The sequence below is a fragment of the Acomys russatus genome, chromosome 17, assembly GCF_903995435.1.
Source record: "Acomys russatus chromosome 17, mAcoRus1.1, whole genome shotgun sequence".
In the NCBI taxonomy this organism is placed as follows: domain Eukaryota; kingdom Metazoa; phylum Chordata; class Mammalia; order Rodentia; family Muridae; genus Acomys; species Acomys russatus.
Genome location: NC_067153.1, coordinates 32,342,059 through 32,362,320, shown reverse-complemented (window position 1 = coordinate 32,362,320; position 20,262 = coordinate 32,342,059). Strand labels below are relative to the sequence as shown.

At 36.9% G+C, this 20,262-nt stretch overlaps 1 protein-coding gene across 10 annotated transcripts in view; it reads right to left on the bottom strand.

The window, feature by feature from the left end:
• Trps1 (transcriptional repressor GATA binding 1) overlaps positions 1-20,262 on the bottom strand; it is a 233,547-nt gene that overhangs the window by 190,866 nt on the left and 22,419 nt on the right. Inside the window, exon 1 of one of the 10 annotated variants that reach the window (XM_051159704.1) lies at positions 14,926-15,056. The exons of 8 other annotated variants lie outside the window; for them this stretch is intronic. The gene's annotated coding sequence lies outside the window, so the exon portion shown is untranslated. Of the gene's footprint in view, positions 1-8,614; positions 8,665-14,925; positions 15,057-20,262 lie in introns of those variants that run through there. One more of the 10 variants, XM_051159702.1, reaches the window with a different exon arrangement.

The following is a 20,262-nucleotide window of genomic DNA, read 5'->3' as shown; positions in this document are numbered from 1 at the left end:
CCAGGTGCTGAAAGAGGAGCAGTTGAGACCAGGAGTTCTGGACCAAGCTGTCAAGAGACATGCATGTGTGTGTGTGTGCGTGTGTGTGAGCATGCACGTGCGCATGCATTTGTGTACATTTACAAATTTACAAGCGCATGCTAAGTATTTATACCTTTATATGAATGTGTATGTATTTATGCACTTATATTTAAACTTGACCTAGAAGATGGGATGCTCTAGGTCATAATATCAAGTGTTCCTACACATAAAAAGATATTAGTTTTAGACTCACATCTTCCCTCTCCTTCTAGAATTCTGAGTTTTTTCCCTGCATTACACATCATTTCATATGTATCTACTGCAATTTAGTCCTTCTTTGGTCAAGGGCTTAAAAACCCTAACATTAGTTATCAATGTTTATGTATAGCATACCTACATTCTAACAATGACTAACTGAAATAACATGAATGGGGTTGCTCAAAACTGTAGAAAATTCTGTATGAAAGGCAGAATGGCTGTAGAAATCTGATTCATTAAGCTTACCCATCTATCAAAATGAAAAGTGAATGGTTTATGCCCATATATTAATGTCAAGATGATTGGAAAACTGACAGGGGAACTAAGATAAAATACTTAAAAGTGAATTGATCTAAATATATTCATATTGAAAAAGGTAATCATTCTTCAGAAGAAAGAAACCATTTTAGATCTCTGCTGATTTATCTTATCATGAGAAATGTAGTGGGTCAAAGGTTAAAAATGACTCCACCAGCGTCACGAGTTCCTGAGAAAAAAATTATTTTAATTGAATTACTATCTTCCCAATTTTTAGTTCCTTTATTCACCCAGGAGCAGACCTTCAGAAAGCATATGACTCACTGATGCCTTATGCACAACAGAGGCCTTAATAATATACATCGCAAAGAAGGCTAAACATCTAAAACTTCAAAGAAGAATCAGAGAGGTCATTTGGGTTTTATATTGTGCTGTGGGGGGTAGTCTCTGTTTTTTAAAAAATGTGGTTAATTTATTTGAGTATACTTTGAAGTAGCATAGAAAAAATTTTGCTAGAATTATACTATCGTAATTTTTCAGAATGACATATTATGTAAATATAAGCACATTTGCAATACTTTTTGAGTGGAAGAAACTCCCCTCTCAAGTCATAAGTTAGATAGCACAAGGCTAGAGCCACCCGCCAGTTATTATCTCTAAGACAAATAACAGATTGCACGATGTTTCACTGTGTGCCAAGAACTTTTCCAGTGAACATTTTCCCTTGAAAAAAAAAAAAAAATAGACCACATACTTGTAAAATCGGACCCAGCATTGACTTCATAAGGCACGTGGGTGGCTTTAGAGTGCTTTCTACAAGTATTGATTCTATTTGTCAGCTATCAGGAAGCTAAATTGTCTTAGCAGAACACGAAGACATTTGGAGATCTGAACTGTACATCTAGAAAACAAACAACACTGAGAAAAAGATTCTCTTCCTAAATAATGTACACAGGCTTGTATGTGTCACACCTAAAATACCTCAAAATACCAGCATCCTGGGCTGGTAAAAATATCTTATAAAAGCCCAGGAAGATGTAAGACAGAATTTTTTCTTTCTGGGTTTTAATAATACAGCCAAGGAAGGAACACAATATAAAATATTATGGCACAAGAAGTCATTCTTCCAACAGATTGAAATCTTGGTGAGACTATTCAACCTCTGAAACTCTCTCAACCCTGAGCACTGTCTTACTTACCAATTCGAGTTGGAAAGGGGATCTAAATTTATTTATACCAGCCATGATTTTTCTAGAGAAAATTTGGAAGCCATTAAAATACACAATCACATGAATGAAAGTCAGTCATCAGTTATGACTGTTTTACTTTAGTATTGCTCATTGTACTCCATAAAAATATTCTTTTGTTAAACAAAAAGAAGAAATAAATTCAAAATGTTTGTTAAAGTAAATCCAGTATAAAGCAGATTTTTAGACAATGATGCTAAAAGAAAAGAATGGACAGAAAGAATCAAAATTGTTAATTTAAGGCATCACCATAATTGAGACATGAACTACTTGACAGAAGCAATATATATATATATATACATATATACATATATATATATTCCACTTTTCATATACACAAACACAAATCACCCTTAATTATACCATCTAACCTGACTGCCAATATATTTAAACTGTATGCCCAGTATGATCTAATACATAAGTGTCTCTGTTGCAAAAATTCTACGTTCTACCCTCAACTAATTTCACTTCATTTTAAACTAGAACAGTAAAATTAAAAGCACTCTTAGAGTTCACATGTATTTAAAAATAATAGAACAAGGCATTGTGTTACAATACCACTTAAGTCGTGCTGTAAGTTTTAACATTAGAGCCATAATGCTCTTTAGTTCACTGATTAAAAACTTTAAATATATAGAAGAATTGTGGAACAAGGAGTCGTTTTTTTCAAGGTGGCTCTTTTACAGAAATAGGAAACTTAAGCCTCGGGTTATCTGGAGAATGTGAATTCACCAATAATGACTCCGTTCTATTTCATGTATCTTGATACACATTTAAATACACATATGGAAACATATCTATATGTCGGTATTTATGTGCATAAATATATGCACTCATACTCTTGTGAAATGTTCATAATCTAACTATCCTTGCCATCAGTAATCAAAATGCCTGACCAGACAAATCAATTTTTAGAGCAATTCGAAAGAAACTAAATTCACATTCAGTGCGATGAAAACTCGGCTTGGTTATCACTGAATGTGAAACTCTTTGAAAGTAAGGGATGTAAAGTGTGTGTTCTTTGTACTTCCTTGGCCTCAAAGAAGAGAGTAAAAACAAGAGAAGGTAGAATGGGAAGTCACATGTCCAGTGGTTGATGTGACTGACAGCACTGATAAGGTTTAAAGTATGCCGCTCCTGTTTTCTGAGCCTTTTCTCTGTACAATGAAAGAATTTACTTAGTTTTCAGTTCTCCCCAACTCCGTGACTGTAACAACCCTGGTACCTGTGTTTTAATTTCACCTGTGTCCAATTTCTTTTAAACATGATGACATACAAAACCATTAAGAACTCACTGGGTCCTAAACCAACTCTCTCTCTCTCTCTCTCTCTCTCTCTCTCTCTCTCTCTCTCTCTCTCTCTCTCTCTCTCCCTCTCTCTCCCTTCACTCAGTGATTGCCTTCCCTCACCATTCAGCTGCAGCATGAGCCAACACAACAAGCACGATTTTAGTGTACCCTTTATCATTAACTTGAAAGAGAAAGAAATGCTTAAAAAATCAAGTGAAATGATTATAAAGGACCTTCTCTTTGAGTAGCTCTCTAAATACTACTTCATGCATGACCCTGCATATATATTAATATATATAAATGTACACACACAGACATATGCACATATATATATATATATATATATATATTCTCAACAACATGACAAAAATTGAGAGGGTTAGATTGTGTAATCTCACCTCACCCTGGAATGCTGTTGAGTATGTCTTGTACTACAAGGAGCAGAACTTATTTTCATAATATATAATTCCAGATGACTTATTCTTTTTTTTCCAGATAATAAAACTTTCAAGTGCTTGAAATCAAAGTTAAACACAAAAGAGAAGTCATCATGGTCTAATCCTTAATAAGAAGACGTTTTATACCATACTTGCATATATCATTAGCATAAAGTACAAAGTTATTAATTACACATTTCTGGTAGCTTTTATGAAAAATTAAAGGATAAAAAGAAAAATAAAATGTTTCTTTTGATCAAAAGTCTCCCACAAAGAATCTAAAGAATTAAGCAACTGATAGCAAAATAAAAGGGAGGTCAAGCTTTAGACCTATAGCAAACTAGATAGCTTCCATATGAACACAGGAAGTTTCTTCTTTAAGGAACATATGTGTCTGCTCATTGGTTTGGGGGGTGGAAACCACTTGAATCCTGTCTACTCCATATATACAGATCAAAATCAAACTGCTTAAGTGAACTATAAAACGCAAGAGACACTGTTTATGCAACTCTCAAACCCAGGAATTGCTAAAAAAGTTTAAATGTTTTCTATTTCTTCAGATTCTAGGGCAAGACTTCAATGGCAGATCACTTTTTTTTTAAGAAAAATAAAAAATAAAAAAAGGCTTCCAACTCCATAAGCTCTATGTCAAATCCGGCCCTTTGCTATCCATTTCTTTTTAATTTGAACTCTGAAGCTTCAACATTCCCAAATCGTTAAAAGTAATTTTGGACATCTTAAGTCTTTTGGAGATTTATAGGTCATCATCTTCAAACATCTCCTATCAAATAAATTTATTAATTCAGACCAAAATAATCCAAACACAGAATCTATTAATAATTATCTGGACAACAAAACTCACCTGAACTCATTCTGACATAAAATGCACACCCTTTACATATCCTCATTCAGTAAGTTGTGAGGCTAGATCAAACATTAGGCTATTATTTCACCCTACTTTGTTTTCTGTATTTTAAGTACATAATTGCAAAAGCATTAGTCAATGTTAAAGGAGAGCATATATGTATACTAAAAATTAATAGAATATTTTATTTTTGAAGAAAATTATGAAAAAATTATTTTTGTCTCCAAAGGTATTATGCTATAAGTCTGGCTAAAAAAACTCTGAAAACATGAAAACTTACATTATTTTCACAAAATAAGCTAACTAAATAATAAATACATATCATGGAGTATCAAATTCAGAGAGGAATAACTCTCATTTCAAAAACAAATAATAGTAAAATTCATTAACATATACACACACCTGGTTTTCCTAATTTTTCTCAAAGAAAACAAAAAACGTCTAAGTGAAAACTGTTGATTTAAACCAATTAATCTGACTTACCTACAAATTATACTGGCCCACTAGTTTGCATGTGAGCAGGCATCACTTTATTTATCCTTTAGTTCTTGGTTAAACTTAAAATATATCGCTGGTCCTTGGGCAAAGAACCAATCATAGTGTTAAGTTAAAAAAGAATAGCTTATGGCAACATATGAACGAATCTACTTAACAAGATAGGTATAAAGTGAAATAGCACATTCTATGCCCTCTCAATTTCCACTAATAACCAAAATAGCCAGTGTCTGACTTTGTGGATTTGGCTTTCTTTCTGGCATTTGCTGAAATTTTTCTTTGTTTCTTAAAAGTAGTTTAATTTTTATGTATTGCAGTTACTATATTTACAGTCCGGCGTAAAACAAATAAAGGACATTTCAATTATTCATTCAATCCACTAATGTAACTGGCTATAGACGGCTGTTTCCCTATAAGAAATCAGGGCCAACACGTGCTAATCCACTTGATAACGCGGGGCACATACAGAGTACATACAGTATAGCATGGTAACGCTAATGGATGCATGCTATGAAGATAGCATCCTTCACAGAGAGTGCTCAGTTGCCAGTGCACTATGAAGATAAGGTGAGCATTTTGTTACTGTGGTCATTTATTTATTTGTTTTGTTTTAAAAGAGTACCAAGCTGAACATAAGATTTAAAGACACCTTGACAATGTATGCTACCAATATACTGTGTGTCTCTGTACTATATGTAGGCATAGATGAGAGACAGAAAGCATTCCTCTCTCAGAGATGAGGGGAAGTAAGCCTGTGCCTTCATATGTGATAGATCTTCCTCATGAAACCGAGAAGCAACTTAGAAACCACTGAGCTCATCCTTACATACAATAGGAAGTAGTTTTAAAGGCCTCCAGCCATTTAAGGACAAATGGTCTAAGTACGGAACCACGGAAGTGTCCAAGAGTTGAGAGCACAACCATCATGAAGATGTGATCATACATCCACACAATAGAACAGCAATAGTCATCCTTTCAGTCCATGTTTCCTAAGACCTAAGCATGTGTTTTGCCAGATCCGTTTTAGCCAATTCACTTTACTTATAGTAGACCTTCATGCAGCGAAATAAGCACGTCAATGACACAAGCTTTGTTTTGTTTTAGATATCACCCTTCTTAGAGTCACTGCAATCACTAATTAAACTACATAGACATCTGGTAGAAACTACAAGAGTTGGAGCTTCATGGTAAGAAGTAAGTCAGTGAGGTCTCACCCATAAAGGAATGTGTCTTTCCAAGTTGCCTGCCCTCTTTGCTTCTGCTTTTTGTCTGGCACAGGGGCAGGGGGCACGGGGGCGGGGGGCAGCTTTGCCTCACTATGACTATGAAACCATGAGAACACAGACTAAAACCTCTGACACGATGAGCAGAGATAAACCTTTCCTTGTTTTAGTTTTCTCCAAGCATTTTGTCACAGCAACAAAGAGTCGAAGCACCCACCTAGCGTCATTTACTTCTGACGAAACAACAGGAGGAGCTGGGGAGAAGATTTCTCTCTTTTTAAGTACAATTATATTTTGAATGAAAATTATCATTTTAAATATCCGTTAATAGATCTGGAGACATGGGTCAAGAGGCTAAGGGCACATGCTGCTCTTGCAGAGGACCCGTGTTTGGATCCCAGCACCCACGTGGCAGCTCACTACTATCAGTCACTCCACTGCCTGGGTATTTGATATCCTTTTGTGACACCTCCACAAACATGCAAACTAAACATGCATACATATGAAGTAAAATAAAATCAATCTTTCAAAATCAGCTCTACTTATGAAAGCAACATAGGATAGCACAGTCTAGCAAAACGCAGTTCTATGTCTTCTAGGATGATCAAATTTTCTGCATGGATTCTAAAAGTACAGGCAAAATCCGTGAATAAATTGGGTACTTGGCTTAGAAAGGGTCTACTATGTGAATCATTTTTGAAAAGTCATTATTTAAGACTATTCTGCCTGTGTTCTCCCATGTTCAGCTAAGCTTTGTCTGGGATTTTGAGATGGTGACTGTTTAAACAGACATGACACGTAATCCAACAACCTCTCACATTCTTCTCGTGATAGTGACTGCTAAAAAAGAAATGAAAGACAAGTCCTTGATCCAATCAAGCCGAGTGGAAACTATATACTTTGCACCCCTCCTAAATATCCAGTGTATCTTAGGAAATTTAGCTCTAAGAAGTCTTAGACATACTTGGGAGGCAGAGGCAGGTGGATCTCTGTGAGTTCAAGGCCAGACTGGTCTACAAAGTGAGTCTAGGGAAACCAGGGCTACAGGGAGAAACTCTGTCTGAAAAAACAAACAAACAAAAAAAAAAAAAAAAAAAACAAAACAAGAAGTCTTAGGCATTATAGAAGATGGAGTCTGCTCCACTTGAGCCAAATTTCCCCATCCCACTTGGCTTTACTTCACAGAACACCACATACCCCACTAGAGTTTCCCTGAACACAGAGAAGGAGCTGCTCCAAGACAGCATGGATTAGCCAGGTGCAGTGGGGCACGCATGTAATCCCAGCACATGGGGAGGCAGAGGCAGGCTGATCTCTGTGTGTTCGAGACCATCCTGGTCTACAAAGAGAGTCCAGGACAGCCAAGACTAACAGAGAAACCCTGTCTCAAAAAACCAAAAACAACAACAGAAAAGGACAATAACCAAGATATCAAAGCATGCATAATGATACATAATGCAACTTCTTTAACATAGCAGGGAAACTATTATGTTTTCAATTTGTTTATGGATTTACAGAGGGTTTTTTTCATTTGTCTATAGTTTGTTGTTTTGAATACAGGTGTCAGTATTAAAGGAACTTCCAAATGTGATATAATATGATATAATGTGAAATGCTATAATAGAATCAACATCTAGAAGGATGAGAAATATCAAGGAATTACAGACACTGAGTGGTGAAAAGCAGAAGGTAAAATATCAGTATACAATTAGATCAAAGATTTCCAAGTCATATATTTTTAATCATATAGGCTGTATAAGCCTTTCGTTAACTCAGAACTCAATACTAACACTCATCAAATACAGGGGCTCTAACTTTTTTGAGTTTGCAGTTTTTATGGCCACTCCACAACAACAATCAATTTAAAACAATCGCGTGTCCTCAAGTAAACTCTTTATGTTATACATGTATAGCCTGAACAAATCCCATGGAATTATGAGCTTTGGTATTCTGTTTGATTAGCAGTATATCCTGTGAGGATTCAAACAACAGAGAGAAAGAGATAGAGAGATAGGGAAGAGAGGAGGACTAAATGGGTATGAGAGGAACTAGAACAAAGGAAGGAGAACAAAGGGCTGATATGGGTGATAAACAAGAGAGAAGGGAGAGAGGGGGATGGGGAGAAGGAGAAGGAGCAACATCACACACTGGAGTGCTAAAAAGATGCTGAATTAGTTGAAACAGGACAGAATGTTTAAAGTAGTTTTAAACACGAAGTTTGAACTGGGGTTAAAGTTCCACTGGGAGCCAAATTTGAAAGGATGGCCATGCACGTGGATTCTTCCAGGCCTCACCAGTTTCCACTCTTCCCATTCACACAAATAAGAACAGCCATTTGTTGCATGTAGGTGAGAAGACAGAATTAGCTAGGGTAGAACTTAGCTCACTCAAGAAATATTTCACATAAGTAATGTAATAAATCTTCCTTTTCAAGTACAGAGTAAACAGACATTTCCGTCTACACCACAGACACACACACACACACACACACACACACACACACACACACACACACACACACCTTTAGAAAAGATTTTCTCCACCTGTACCCCAATTAGTCATTCCTTTTCTCCATCCATCTTCATGGGAGACACCTGTCATAATAAAGGGGAAAACACATAGTTCTAGGTTCAAGTGTTTCACAATTTGTTTCTTCAAAATCTAACTGACTGAAAAAAAAAAAAAACAATTCAGAACTAGACCCCCTTCAGGCTTATGATTATGAATAGCCACAGAAATTAAAGACAATTTGTAGTTAGGCACAAAATGTGCCATGTTAAAACTTTGATGAGCCAGGAACTGGAGCAAAAGTAGATCATCTCACCTGATTGAATTTTGATTGTGTGTTTTGGGTAAAGTAATATTGCCGACACATTTTACAGATGAAGCAGGAGTTAAGCCCTTCCTTAGGCTGAGCACTGGGCACACCTGGTTGTTAATGCTCTATTATAGCACTAGTTTAAAACTATACTTTTCACCAAAAATCTCTGATATGTTTGTTTTTCCTTGGGCAACACCTATGACAATTTTCACATATTTGCAAGAGCATCACTCTCCAAAGGCAGATCGCAAGCATACTTGTTTGGCACCATGTCTCATGGCAATGAACACATAGAGGCTGCAAGTTATCCAGCCTTTGGACTGGCCCCAAAGCACCCAGCACTAGGGGTTCCAGATTCCTAAAGTCTTTGAGATGGTCTGACATTCACCATAATAGTCACCTAGGAAATTGTTCTTCAGCACTGTCACATGGCACTTCATACACATGACCTTCAGCACCACTTTCCATACTATACAATGGTGAGATATTTATAGTTTATGCTGCACTACTAGAGTGAATTTCCCAGGCCAGAAAAATGTCATTAATAACATTACTGTTAATTAGGAAATATCAGCATATCTCCACTCACATCTGTGATTATTAGTCAGACTATTGATATATATATATATATATACTTATTTATATCTGTAAGTATCTACATGCCATGCATTGTCTTCCAGATCCCTGCAGGCTCAACACATCTAAAGCTGGGACAAATTTCCACAATTGTGAATGTCATACTATGACTGTGATTATTGGAGAGATAGGACAAGGGACATGTGAGATTTTTAAAGCTTTGTGATAGTATATGTTCCTCAGAGAGACAAAGCTGAGGTGAAGTGCATACTCACATATATTCTTACTGGATGGATACACATTAATACTCTCAAAATTTTCTGTATATGATTTATCTTTTCAAGGAGGCCTTAAGTCTCTTGACATTAAATGGAAAATGAAAGCTAAGATAGTTCTAAAACTGTCTCATCAACATAACACATTCTAATGAAGACATACACAATTAAAGCATTTTGTCTTTATTTATACTGGACAAAGAACAAACTGTCACAGCCCAAGATCTATGTGCACAAGGCAGTAAATGCACAAGTACTGAGAAATAAGCAAACTTTAACTTCCTCTTCAACATTATGAGTCACTAGCTGGAAAGACTGCTCAGTGTTGATAAAGTGCTTGACACGCAAGATTGAGGAATGGACTCAGGAGCCCTAGCACTGACATAAAAGCTGGGAGGCCAGGCTGCCCACCTGGACACCCAACACTTGAGAAATGAGGATAGATCTGTGAAACAAACTCTTGAGGTAAAGTAGCCAAATCAGTGATCTCCCAGTACACTCAGAGACGCTATATAGTAATAAAGTGTACAGCAGTTGAGGAAGATCCCAGATGTGTCAAACTTTGTCCTTCAGCTGCATGTGCCCACAGAGATGGAAACAAGAGCACACTCAGAAATTAGATATATGTAAAAACAGAGCTTAAAACATAATGCCTCTGGTATAAAAATAATGCAGAAAAACATCAAACGTTTAGATCAGACTCCTTAAAACGTAAAACATCTGGAAGGACACAAAACCATGTTTAATTTCAAAGACACACAAACACATACCATACGCAGGCACACACATCAGTACTCATAGCCTGATTCTCTGCACTGTCGAAGCTACAAAGAACCCAAATAAACGTGAATAAAGTGAGAATAAACAGTGAAGTATGTGCTTCTATTATACAATATTATCTTGAAAAATAAATGAAGAAACTACATACAATAGGTTACTTATAACAGCACAAGATGCCCAGGACCAGTGCATGCATGAAATACTCATAAATGCTCCACATTATTGCTTGTAGGGCTCAAAACCAAGCAAGGCGAAATTACACTGTTATCAGACAGGAAAGAATTGATTGTTAGGAGAAGAAATCAGGTTCAAGACGGGGCACAGGACCTTAAAGTATAAATACTGTGTTTCTTCACATGAAAGGCAGTTGTACAGGTGAATTCATGTTGTTATAATTCTTACAAATCTTGTGATGTTTTGCCTACATCCCATCCCCCTCCCCCCCCCAAAAACATGAATTTCTCTGCAGAAAGCAGATATGCTGGGGTGAAGTCTTTCAGTGGCTGTGTTCTCATGCTCCACCTTCAAGACCTCCCAGAGGAGAGTTAGCATTGGTGCTTCGGGCCCGTGCGCAGACAAGGAGCTTCTGTGTAGGGAGGAACGCAACGGGATGAGAGAAGAGACAACCTTAGAATTTTAAAGAAAATGGGTGATTTGAGAAAAAGTGTTTGAGACAAGAGATTAAAACTAAGAGCAGAAAAGAATAGAAGAAGAACAAGAGTGGGAAAGATAATCAGAGACTGTGAAACAGGGAGTAAGCAGAAAACTTTTCATCCAGGATTGTTAACAAGGGTGCCAGGAGGAGCCCAAGACAGACACATCTGTAGTTACTAAATGCAAGTCATCATGATGGTATGATATGCAACTGTACAAATATGAGATTATATACATAGGCATATCTCAGAGACAAGCTAAGTTAAAGTGGATGAGAATCATTTACGAGACATGTATTATTCCCTACTTATCTATTTATTTACTTCCAGAATTTTCCCACTTACCCCTCAGCAAAATCCTATAAGTTATCTATTTACCCCACTTCACAGATGAGAAAACGCAACGGAAAAGGTAGCACAGCTACCTGCTTATCTTGGAAGACGAGACTGTTCTGTGTGGCAGCCAACTCAAGCCTTGTGCGTTTGCTTTGGTGAACTCACCATCTAAATTCTTGAATTCTTTATAACACCAAATAAAGACTGCTGTTTAGAAAAAAAATGTGCCAGATCCTAACCCCACCTTACGACTTTCCATAAATTGGCATAAAACAGGAAATCAAGATATTCTATTTCTCAACTAAATACTAATGAGTGGTTGCCCATTTTGCATAAAAAAGTTAATAGGTAAAATTCTACTAGTTTTCACCTTCTACTTGGTTAATATTTTCTACAGACTTTGTCTTCTATTTTCAATTAAATGGTTTCTAGAGTGCACTAGTAACTGACAAAAAAAGATAAACACAAAACTTAAATAGGCATACCTGAAAACATTCTTAAAACTACTTCATTTATTTTGAGATTACTACACAATATACAGTGCAGTCACATTTTTTCATATAGAATTTGTTCCAAGTTTTAAGAATATAAGTTAACACTCACAGTGCTCCTTAAAGAAAAAGAAACAATCAAAGCTTAGAGTCACCTAAACAATCACCTGAACATCTCATCCATACGGACAAGATGAACTGAAAGAAGAGCTGGGTCAGGTAGATAATCACCATAGCCCAACACTCCCTGGGAATGTCTTCTAATGACTAGAAATTCTACGTGAGACAATAGTGTTTCAATCTTTACTCCAGTAACTTTAACTCTAAAATATTTAAACAGGTCAAAGTGTCCATGATTATGAACATTTGTGAAAAAATGCAAATGATTCAATTTTATAATATCTGGAATTTTTTTCTAAAAAACCATTGTCAAAAGTATCCCTCGGCATGGTACTCACTTAGTTTTCACTCCTATGTCTTGTGTAAATATTATAAAACTGACCAGATGCTTCGATAACTGAGGCTCAAGTTTCCTGTCAAAATTAGCACCACACCTACTCAGAAACTGGAATTTTAGGGTTCAACCATGCATCCATGTGTTGAGTGAGATGTGCAAAGACTAGACATCAAAATTTACTCACTGAGTTTATAGTCTAGAAAGAAAAAAACAAAAACAGGAAATAGAATACCTGATCCATGTTGGTCTACAAAAAAGGGGTTCCTAGGATAGAAGTGCCTGCCAGCTGGAAGAATGCTGGGGGATTTGGGGAGAGCAGGTAGGAAAGCCCACATCAAAACAGATAAATATGCTTCTTAAAGAACTGAGAAGGTCTTTAGTATCAATAGATGCTGTGTTGAGGTTAAAACTCTATGAAACAAAGGATGAAAACTATATCTGTAGGGAAATCCTATTTCTCTAAAAAAAAAAAAAAAAAAAAAGGTATTATTGACAACTAACATATAGTGTGTGTATTGACAAAATGTTGTGTGATCATTCCATACAGAGTAGTTACTTGTTTGGTTACAAATACAATGTCTACATCATGGCAAGCATTTTAAGTGAAAAAATAACAACTTATAAATGTGTATGTTTATATGTGGCTGTTCTGAAGTGATCTCTTTCTGAAGTTTCATATTCTTATCCTGAATAACGAAATTACACATTTATTTTCCAATAAAGCTTCTGTGGTTCCGTGTCCTGAGTTTAGAGGTATTAATGGTTCAAAAATAAAAGAAAGAGGAGGAGAAGACAAGAGAGGAAAGGAGGAAGAAAGAGCAGCATCAAATGTCTTATCTATGGTCTGCTTATGGACAAAGACACTTTACAATGCAAATATACTGATGAGTTCATTCACCCATAAACTAAGCATCTATAATATACTTAAGTGGTAAGATAAAAGTTTGCCTTTCTAGGAGAGCTGGCTAGCTTGAGCAGAGAAACAAGGCTCACAGTAATTACCTAAGCTACAATGCAGCCCAAGACATGACAGTAGCAAAATTAGCAACCCAAACTACAAATCTGTTGAAATGCAAATACTGAGTATTAACAGTTTGCTATGATGATGATGATGATGATGATGATGATGATGATGATTTTGTCTATTCTTTTAATCATAAAAAAAATACTCAATAAGCTGGACAGTGGTCATGCCTTTGATCCCAGTACTTGAGGAGGTAGAGCCAAGTGGATCTCTGTGAGTTTGAGGCTAGCCTGGTCTACAAAGTGAGTCCAAGCCTGGCAAGGATACACAGAGAAACCTTATCTTGAAAAATCGAGAAAAAAAAAAAAAACTCAGCATGAAGGATAGCGTTAGAGAGACACTTATGAGTGAATATTATCTTTACATAGAATTATGCAGGGTTCTGATAGAAGACAGACAAGGTATCCAGAGATATAGAAGTGAAACATAGGGTAACTGCCTGCTATAAACATATTCCAAGGAACACCAGAAGGTCAGAGATTATAACAAATAGTTGCACTGAACTGCGGTTCCAAAGGAAACTAAGGCAGAAGTTTGCATTTAGGTAAGGCTGCAACATCCTCGAAGCACAAACCCACTTAAAGTTTCTAAAAAGAAGAGAATAGTAAAATAAATAATAGTAATAAACTAGGATGGTATGACATACATACTGAAGAATAGAAAGGCAAAATGTGAGGGAAATTTATAGATTCCAAAAGGAATTTGATTCTAAGCATAAGTGAAAGTAGAAAAACCTAAGCAAGATGTTCTAGGCTCAAAAGGAAATGTCAAATTCCTGATACATGTTTGTGAGTGATTAATGACACTCGATCATTGGGATATTCGCATGCTGTCCAAATACTTAGTCAAATTAGAAATAGGACTATTGCTAATTTTGTTTCATCATTATGAATTTCTCTCTGAATAATGTCTTTCTATTGCCATTCAAATTTTATTCTCGGGACCTACGGTCAATGAAAAAACATGTTATAAACATTTGTTGGCTGAACTCATCAAAATTACTGGAATTTATGAAACTTGTTAAAACAACAGCAGTAGCATGAATCGAGGGCATAGATTACCCATTTGACTCTTCTGTGGTACTCTATTGGAACATTCCAGCTCTGTCTAAGCACAGTGTATCTGGACTCTTGTGTTCTTACACTGGCAACATTTTATAGTTTTCCAAAGTAAACTGAAAAAATAAACATAGACTTTCCAAAGTGAGCCCACATCTAAAGAGTCCCCTTCAAAACTCATCATCAAAAATCTTAGTGATTGATGATGATAACATGATCAAAATCTCAGTGATGACTCTACTAATAGGTTCTGGTCTGTGAAAACCAGAACTTACATAAGGGCCAGAGGCCTCTATAATTTCAGTCAGATCTGTATAGATTGAACCATGGCAGACTTCACACTAAGGAACCAAAGGCTCACCTAAACTTTTACTTTTTACCAATGCATAAATCCTCCATTTCTGGGCAACAGGAGAAGTTTCTTTTCAAACAGGATGACTTTTAGCAAAGGCTAGTTCTCCATGCCCATCACAAATGAATTCTTCTAAGCCCCTGCAGGGAAAGCCAAAGACATGGGCAAAATAGGCAGAATATATTTGCTTGTGAATATTTTGTGATATTGCAAACATCATAAAGGCACCTTCACACTCTAGACACCACTGTCTGTGACTTCAGAAACACCTCACATTGTTCTCAAGCTTGAGGTAATGGTCTTTGAAAACTGAATAATAAGTCTGGAATAGCTGGTACTTCTTGATGGTGAGTACGTTAAGGAAAGAAAGATAAACACATACAGGATACTTCTGGGCAAAGAATTATGCACACATATTAAGCAAAACCAATGTGGTTTTGGTCAAGATTTTCTCCTCTTTTCTATATTTATCTTTCTACATACATGTACTTACACACATGGTGTACATACCTGTGCCATGGGGCATGTGGAAATCAGAGGACAATGTCTGGTATAAGTCCTTAGCATCTACCTTATTTAAGGCACAATCTCTTCTTCAAGGCTGTGCTCACCAAGTAAGCTAACCCATGAACTTCTGAGAATTCTCTTGTCTCCACCTCACACATTTTGTAAAAGTGTAAGGAGTGCAGATACGTACACTACCACATCCAGATTTCCATAGGCTCTGGCAACTGAAAATCAGGTTACACACGTATAACTTTGCCCACTGAGCCACTTCTGCACCCTTCCTCTTTTGAATGTCTCTCTGGTGCCTTAATTCCTACACTAGTACAGATAATTTGCCAGTTTAGCAAAGTTCTCCTTAAAGGATTACTAGCAGAAGAAAGCATAAACTAACAATGTGCATTGCAACAGATTTGCACAGACGTGATGCTCTAATTTCCAAGACATCATTTCTCTAAAGGAAAAGGATCAAATTAGTGGCACATAGTAGCCACCTTGTGAACTAAACCTAGAAGGGCAACAGGATGTCAGCACACATTGGCAGGAAGAGGTATTTTGTGGGAAACTGATCTCAGTTGTTAATCTCCCTAAACCAAAAGGGGGTGATCAAACCATTTTGAGTAGAGAACAGCACATTTGAACAGATTTCTCATCCTCACTCTTTGGGGGAAAGTCACTGATACTTTGTTTAAATCAATGTTTCTCCAGAAGAGTTTGTACACTGACAGTACAGTACAGATCACACAATAACAGTGAAGTGCCTGTAGCCCACGCCCTTCCTTAACCTCTTAAACGAGCTAGTGCTCTATGGTAACGCTTAGGATACTAGGATACACTCAACATGCAGCTTATGATGGCAGTTAATGCATACAAATCAGTATCTGAATTGTTTTAATTCCACATAGCTCCTACAGAATGTCTTAAGCACTGCAAAGACTGGGAAATAACTTAATTATCAATTTCATTGCTTTTAAAGAAAAAAAGAATGTGGTTTACAGAAGGCATCCCACAGAAATTCCTTATGGGTTGTTAATTTTATATAACTCATACTACCTGATTCAGTTAAAGAGATAAGTGCCTTGCTGAATATTCAAACAGTAGTGTCTGAATTTAAAAATGTTTAAGTTTGTAGATGAATGCATATAGATATATGCTAAGATCCCTACCTTGCTCCAGGATTGCCTTCAAAGGCAAGGAGGAAACACGGAGTCTCCAGCTGCCAAAAGTCAGTCAAGTCTATAATTCAGAATTAAATCTTCCAGGGCAAGCCTGAAGATCCAGAACTCCAGGGGCTGAGGCGAAAGAACTGGCACAAATTCAAGGCCATACTGGCTACAGCAGGGATTTCAGGCTAGCCCAGGAATCCTAAGCAAGACTCAGTCTCAAAAATAAAAAAGAAACAGAAAATTCTTCTGCAAGGCCTGATGGCATAGGCCTGAAATCCCATCTTCAGGAGCCTGAGTCAGGAAGACGCAAAATTCAAGGCCAGCCTGGGCTACTTAGTAAAACTTGTCTTAAAATAGAAAAAAGTTACAGGGAAAAATGGGTTGTGGATGTAGCTCAGAAGGCAAGCACTTGACTAGTAGGGGTGAAATTCCAGGTTCAGTCTCTGGATCTACAGATAATAATAGTAATACATTCAATTTAATTCTTTAGTTTCTGTAGATTTCATGGGGCAAGGAAATTGGAGTGCTCATATGAACCCAGGGCTTCTTGGAAAGAAGTTATTAATATTTAACAAACGACCCTGCCTTTCTCCTCTGTTTATGTAGGACTAGAAACAAATTTATCTTCATGACTGCTGATGCACCCATTGATGCTGAAGAGTATAGTTCCTTTATGAACCAGACAGGCTCTCGGTATGAAGAAAACCCCTGCGTTGTTGAAAAGGACAGCCCAGAATCTCAGGTTTGGAAGGTAGCATTCATTCATGCCTTCTTTTTCTCACACAGGAATAAACCTCAGAGGTTGAGCCTGACAAAGAGATCTATGAATTTATCCATGCCTTTGCGATCACACAAGCATCCTGGAACAATTGCACTGTTTAAAGACACTCAGTCTGACTGTCTGCCTCTAGGTTGGGAGAGGCAGTGCAGCCTGGCCTGCATTCATTTGTAGCAAGTTTTCTGTTTTGTCCTATAACTTCCAATATTTTTGAAGAAATGTGGTAAAGCGATTATCCTTCTGGATCCGGATCCGCTGACACTGTCGCATTAACTCACAGCTTGTTAAATACTCTGCCATCTTTCTATAACATTCTTTATTATGCGACTAGAATCAACATATGGGAATTGCTCTTTTCCTGCTACGCTGAAGTCATTACTAACTACTCATCTGTGACATGTACTCTTTTTTTGTAACCAGGAATTTTAGCTTCACAAAATTTAGAAAGTGCCACATTGATTCTTGGCGTCTATTCAAATCTGACATTATTTAAATTTTGGAAAACTCTATCTTAGCAAACACATTAGTGGGTGCCAGGTTAAAGATTGCCCAAAAGGGGCAGCAAGGTCTCTGTGGGAGCCAACCACAGACATTTCTTCCAATCTATAGGATCACATGCCTTTCATTAGAGGCACATGGAATTACATTGAGCTCAACAAATGCATTTCAAAACAGTTTATCGAATTACCAGCATATAGAAATGAATTCCAGTTACTGAAGATAAGTATTGAAAAACAACTGTGATGTGGACATGAAAAGCGCCTGGGACTGTCTCTAATTTCAAAAGTCTATATGAGTAGGTCTTGTGTTTGATGAACAGATATTGATATTATCAAACACATACACATATACAACACCATAAAAATAAACATAAGTATTAATGAAGTATATGGAGGAATTTTCTGGCTCATTCATTTCTGAGCAAAAAGAGTAAATAAAGGATATTGACTAAATTGCAGTTTTCAGACCCTTTGAAAGTTGCATTTTAGAAATTCTTAAGTGGTTTCTAGAAATTCCTCCATAAATTTTATGTAGCAAAAAGATAATTTCTAGTCATTCCATCAGTAAGTACTATTTCCAAGCCCCTTCATAAGGGACGTGTACATTTTATGACCCACACACAGTTTTAATGGCAGCACCTGCTAGCAAACATTGAAAAATTAGCACTCTTGGCTGGGAACATCTCTGCTACCAAATTACATAACAGTTCCAGTGATTTTCTGTAGCTTCTTCCAGAAAAATCTCAGGAAATATCAGGGGCATTTCTTGTATCTCACTACTAAGAGGTATCTTCTACATCTGGTCTGATATTTGGTTGTTTGTTGTTTTTGTTCTGTTTTTAAGCCTTCAGAGCTTTCCTGCCTGAACTGTTTTTTCAGCAGACAATACTTGAGAATTGCGCCACTGCGTAGATGCTGTGGTGACAAGAGAATCAAATAACTTCCCTTTATGGTTTTCCTTAAGAAACACTAGGGATATGAGCATTAACGAGTCATTTTATTAACAAGATGCTATGACCACATAGCCTTCGCTTCATCCCAGGAAAGAAAGTCAGTTCTAAAACATCCAGGGAGAACCACAGGGCATTGCAACTGAGACACCAGCCTTCAGGGGAGCCCTTGGTGTGTCATGACAATGCTACCGCCCCTGTTGACAAATAAGACGGTAGACAGTGATTAATTCTAAGGAGGAACTGTGCACTGCTGCAGAGAGGAGGAAGAAGGGTCACGAAATCACCACAAAAAGTAAGCCATGATAAGAAAAGATTGGCTATCAAGAAGTCATGTGACATTTTAAAGAAACTGCATATTAAAGGAAGAACTGCCCTCTCCCAAAGAAAATGGAATGATTATAGAAGCCATCAAAAAACATAAAACATTCCAAAGTCATTCTTTTTAACTTTTGTACAGTCCACGATAGCCTTGAAAAGAAATCAAAGCACAAAGGAATTAATAAACCTAAGGCATGAGTGAACCATCGAGAAAATGATGCCATGGAAGTTTCTGGAAATATTATGATGCCACATGTTCCTACAAGTCTCAGTTTGTTCCTTCTGCATAAGTATAATGTATAAATGTGCATTCTAAATTAAAATAAGGCCTTAGAACAGCAGTGCTCAACCTGTGGACCTTAACTCCTTCGGGGTTGCACACCAGATATTTCACATATCACATATTTACATTACCTTTCCTAACTGTAGCACAATTACAGTTCTGAAGTAGAAATGAAATAATTTTATGGTGGGAGGGTCACAGTGACATGAGGAACTGTATTGAAGGGTCACAGAGTTAGGAATGGTTGAGAAACTTCGCTTAGAAGCACCATTTTGAATAGTCTAGCAAGTATTTCCATAGTTAATGGTATACAGAAATTAAAAAGATTAGAAACAGAACAATCATCATAATTATCGTTATCATAATAAATATTCACACAGCCCTTTAGCAGTCAGCTAGTCTGTTTACATAGGTTATCTAAATTGTTCTTCCCCGAAAACCGATGCATTACGATGTATTATTAGTCAAGGCCACAGGTGGGAAAATTACAAACTTGGGCAATGAAACATTTCCTCTAAATCTGACTTTATTCTAAAAGAGCCACACAACAGAAATAAACACATAGCCACAACCTGCTGGAACTCTAAGCAAAGCTGGACATTAGCCTATCCTAGACAATGGAACAACCCAAAGGCACCAGGGTGGCTAAATCACCTATAGTTTAATTTGCATCCTGCATAAGCCTAGAAACAGGTCAAGTGCTCAAATTGTAGAAAATGCAAAGCAAGACAAGAGGCTAAGAATATGGTGATGCTCACTGAGGACTCCGAAAAAAAATGAATGGGTGGTACCCAATACTATGACTGGATTTAACACAGACAAGGGATGCAGAGCTCAAGTCCTA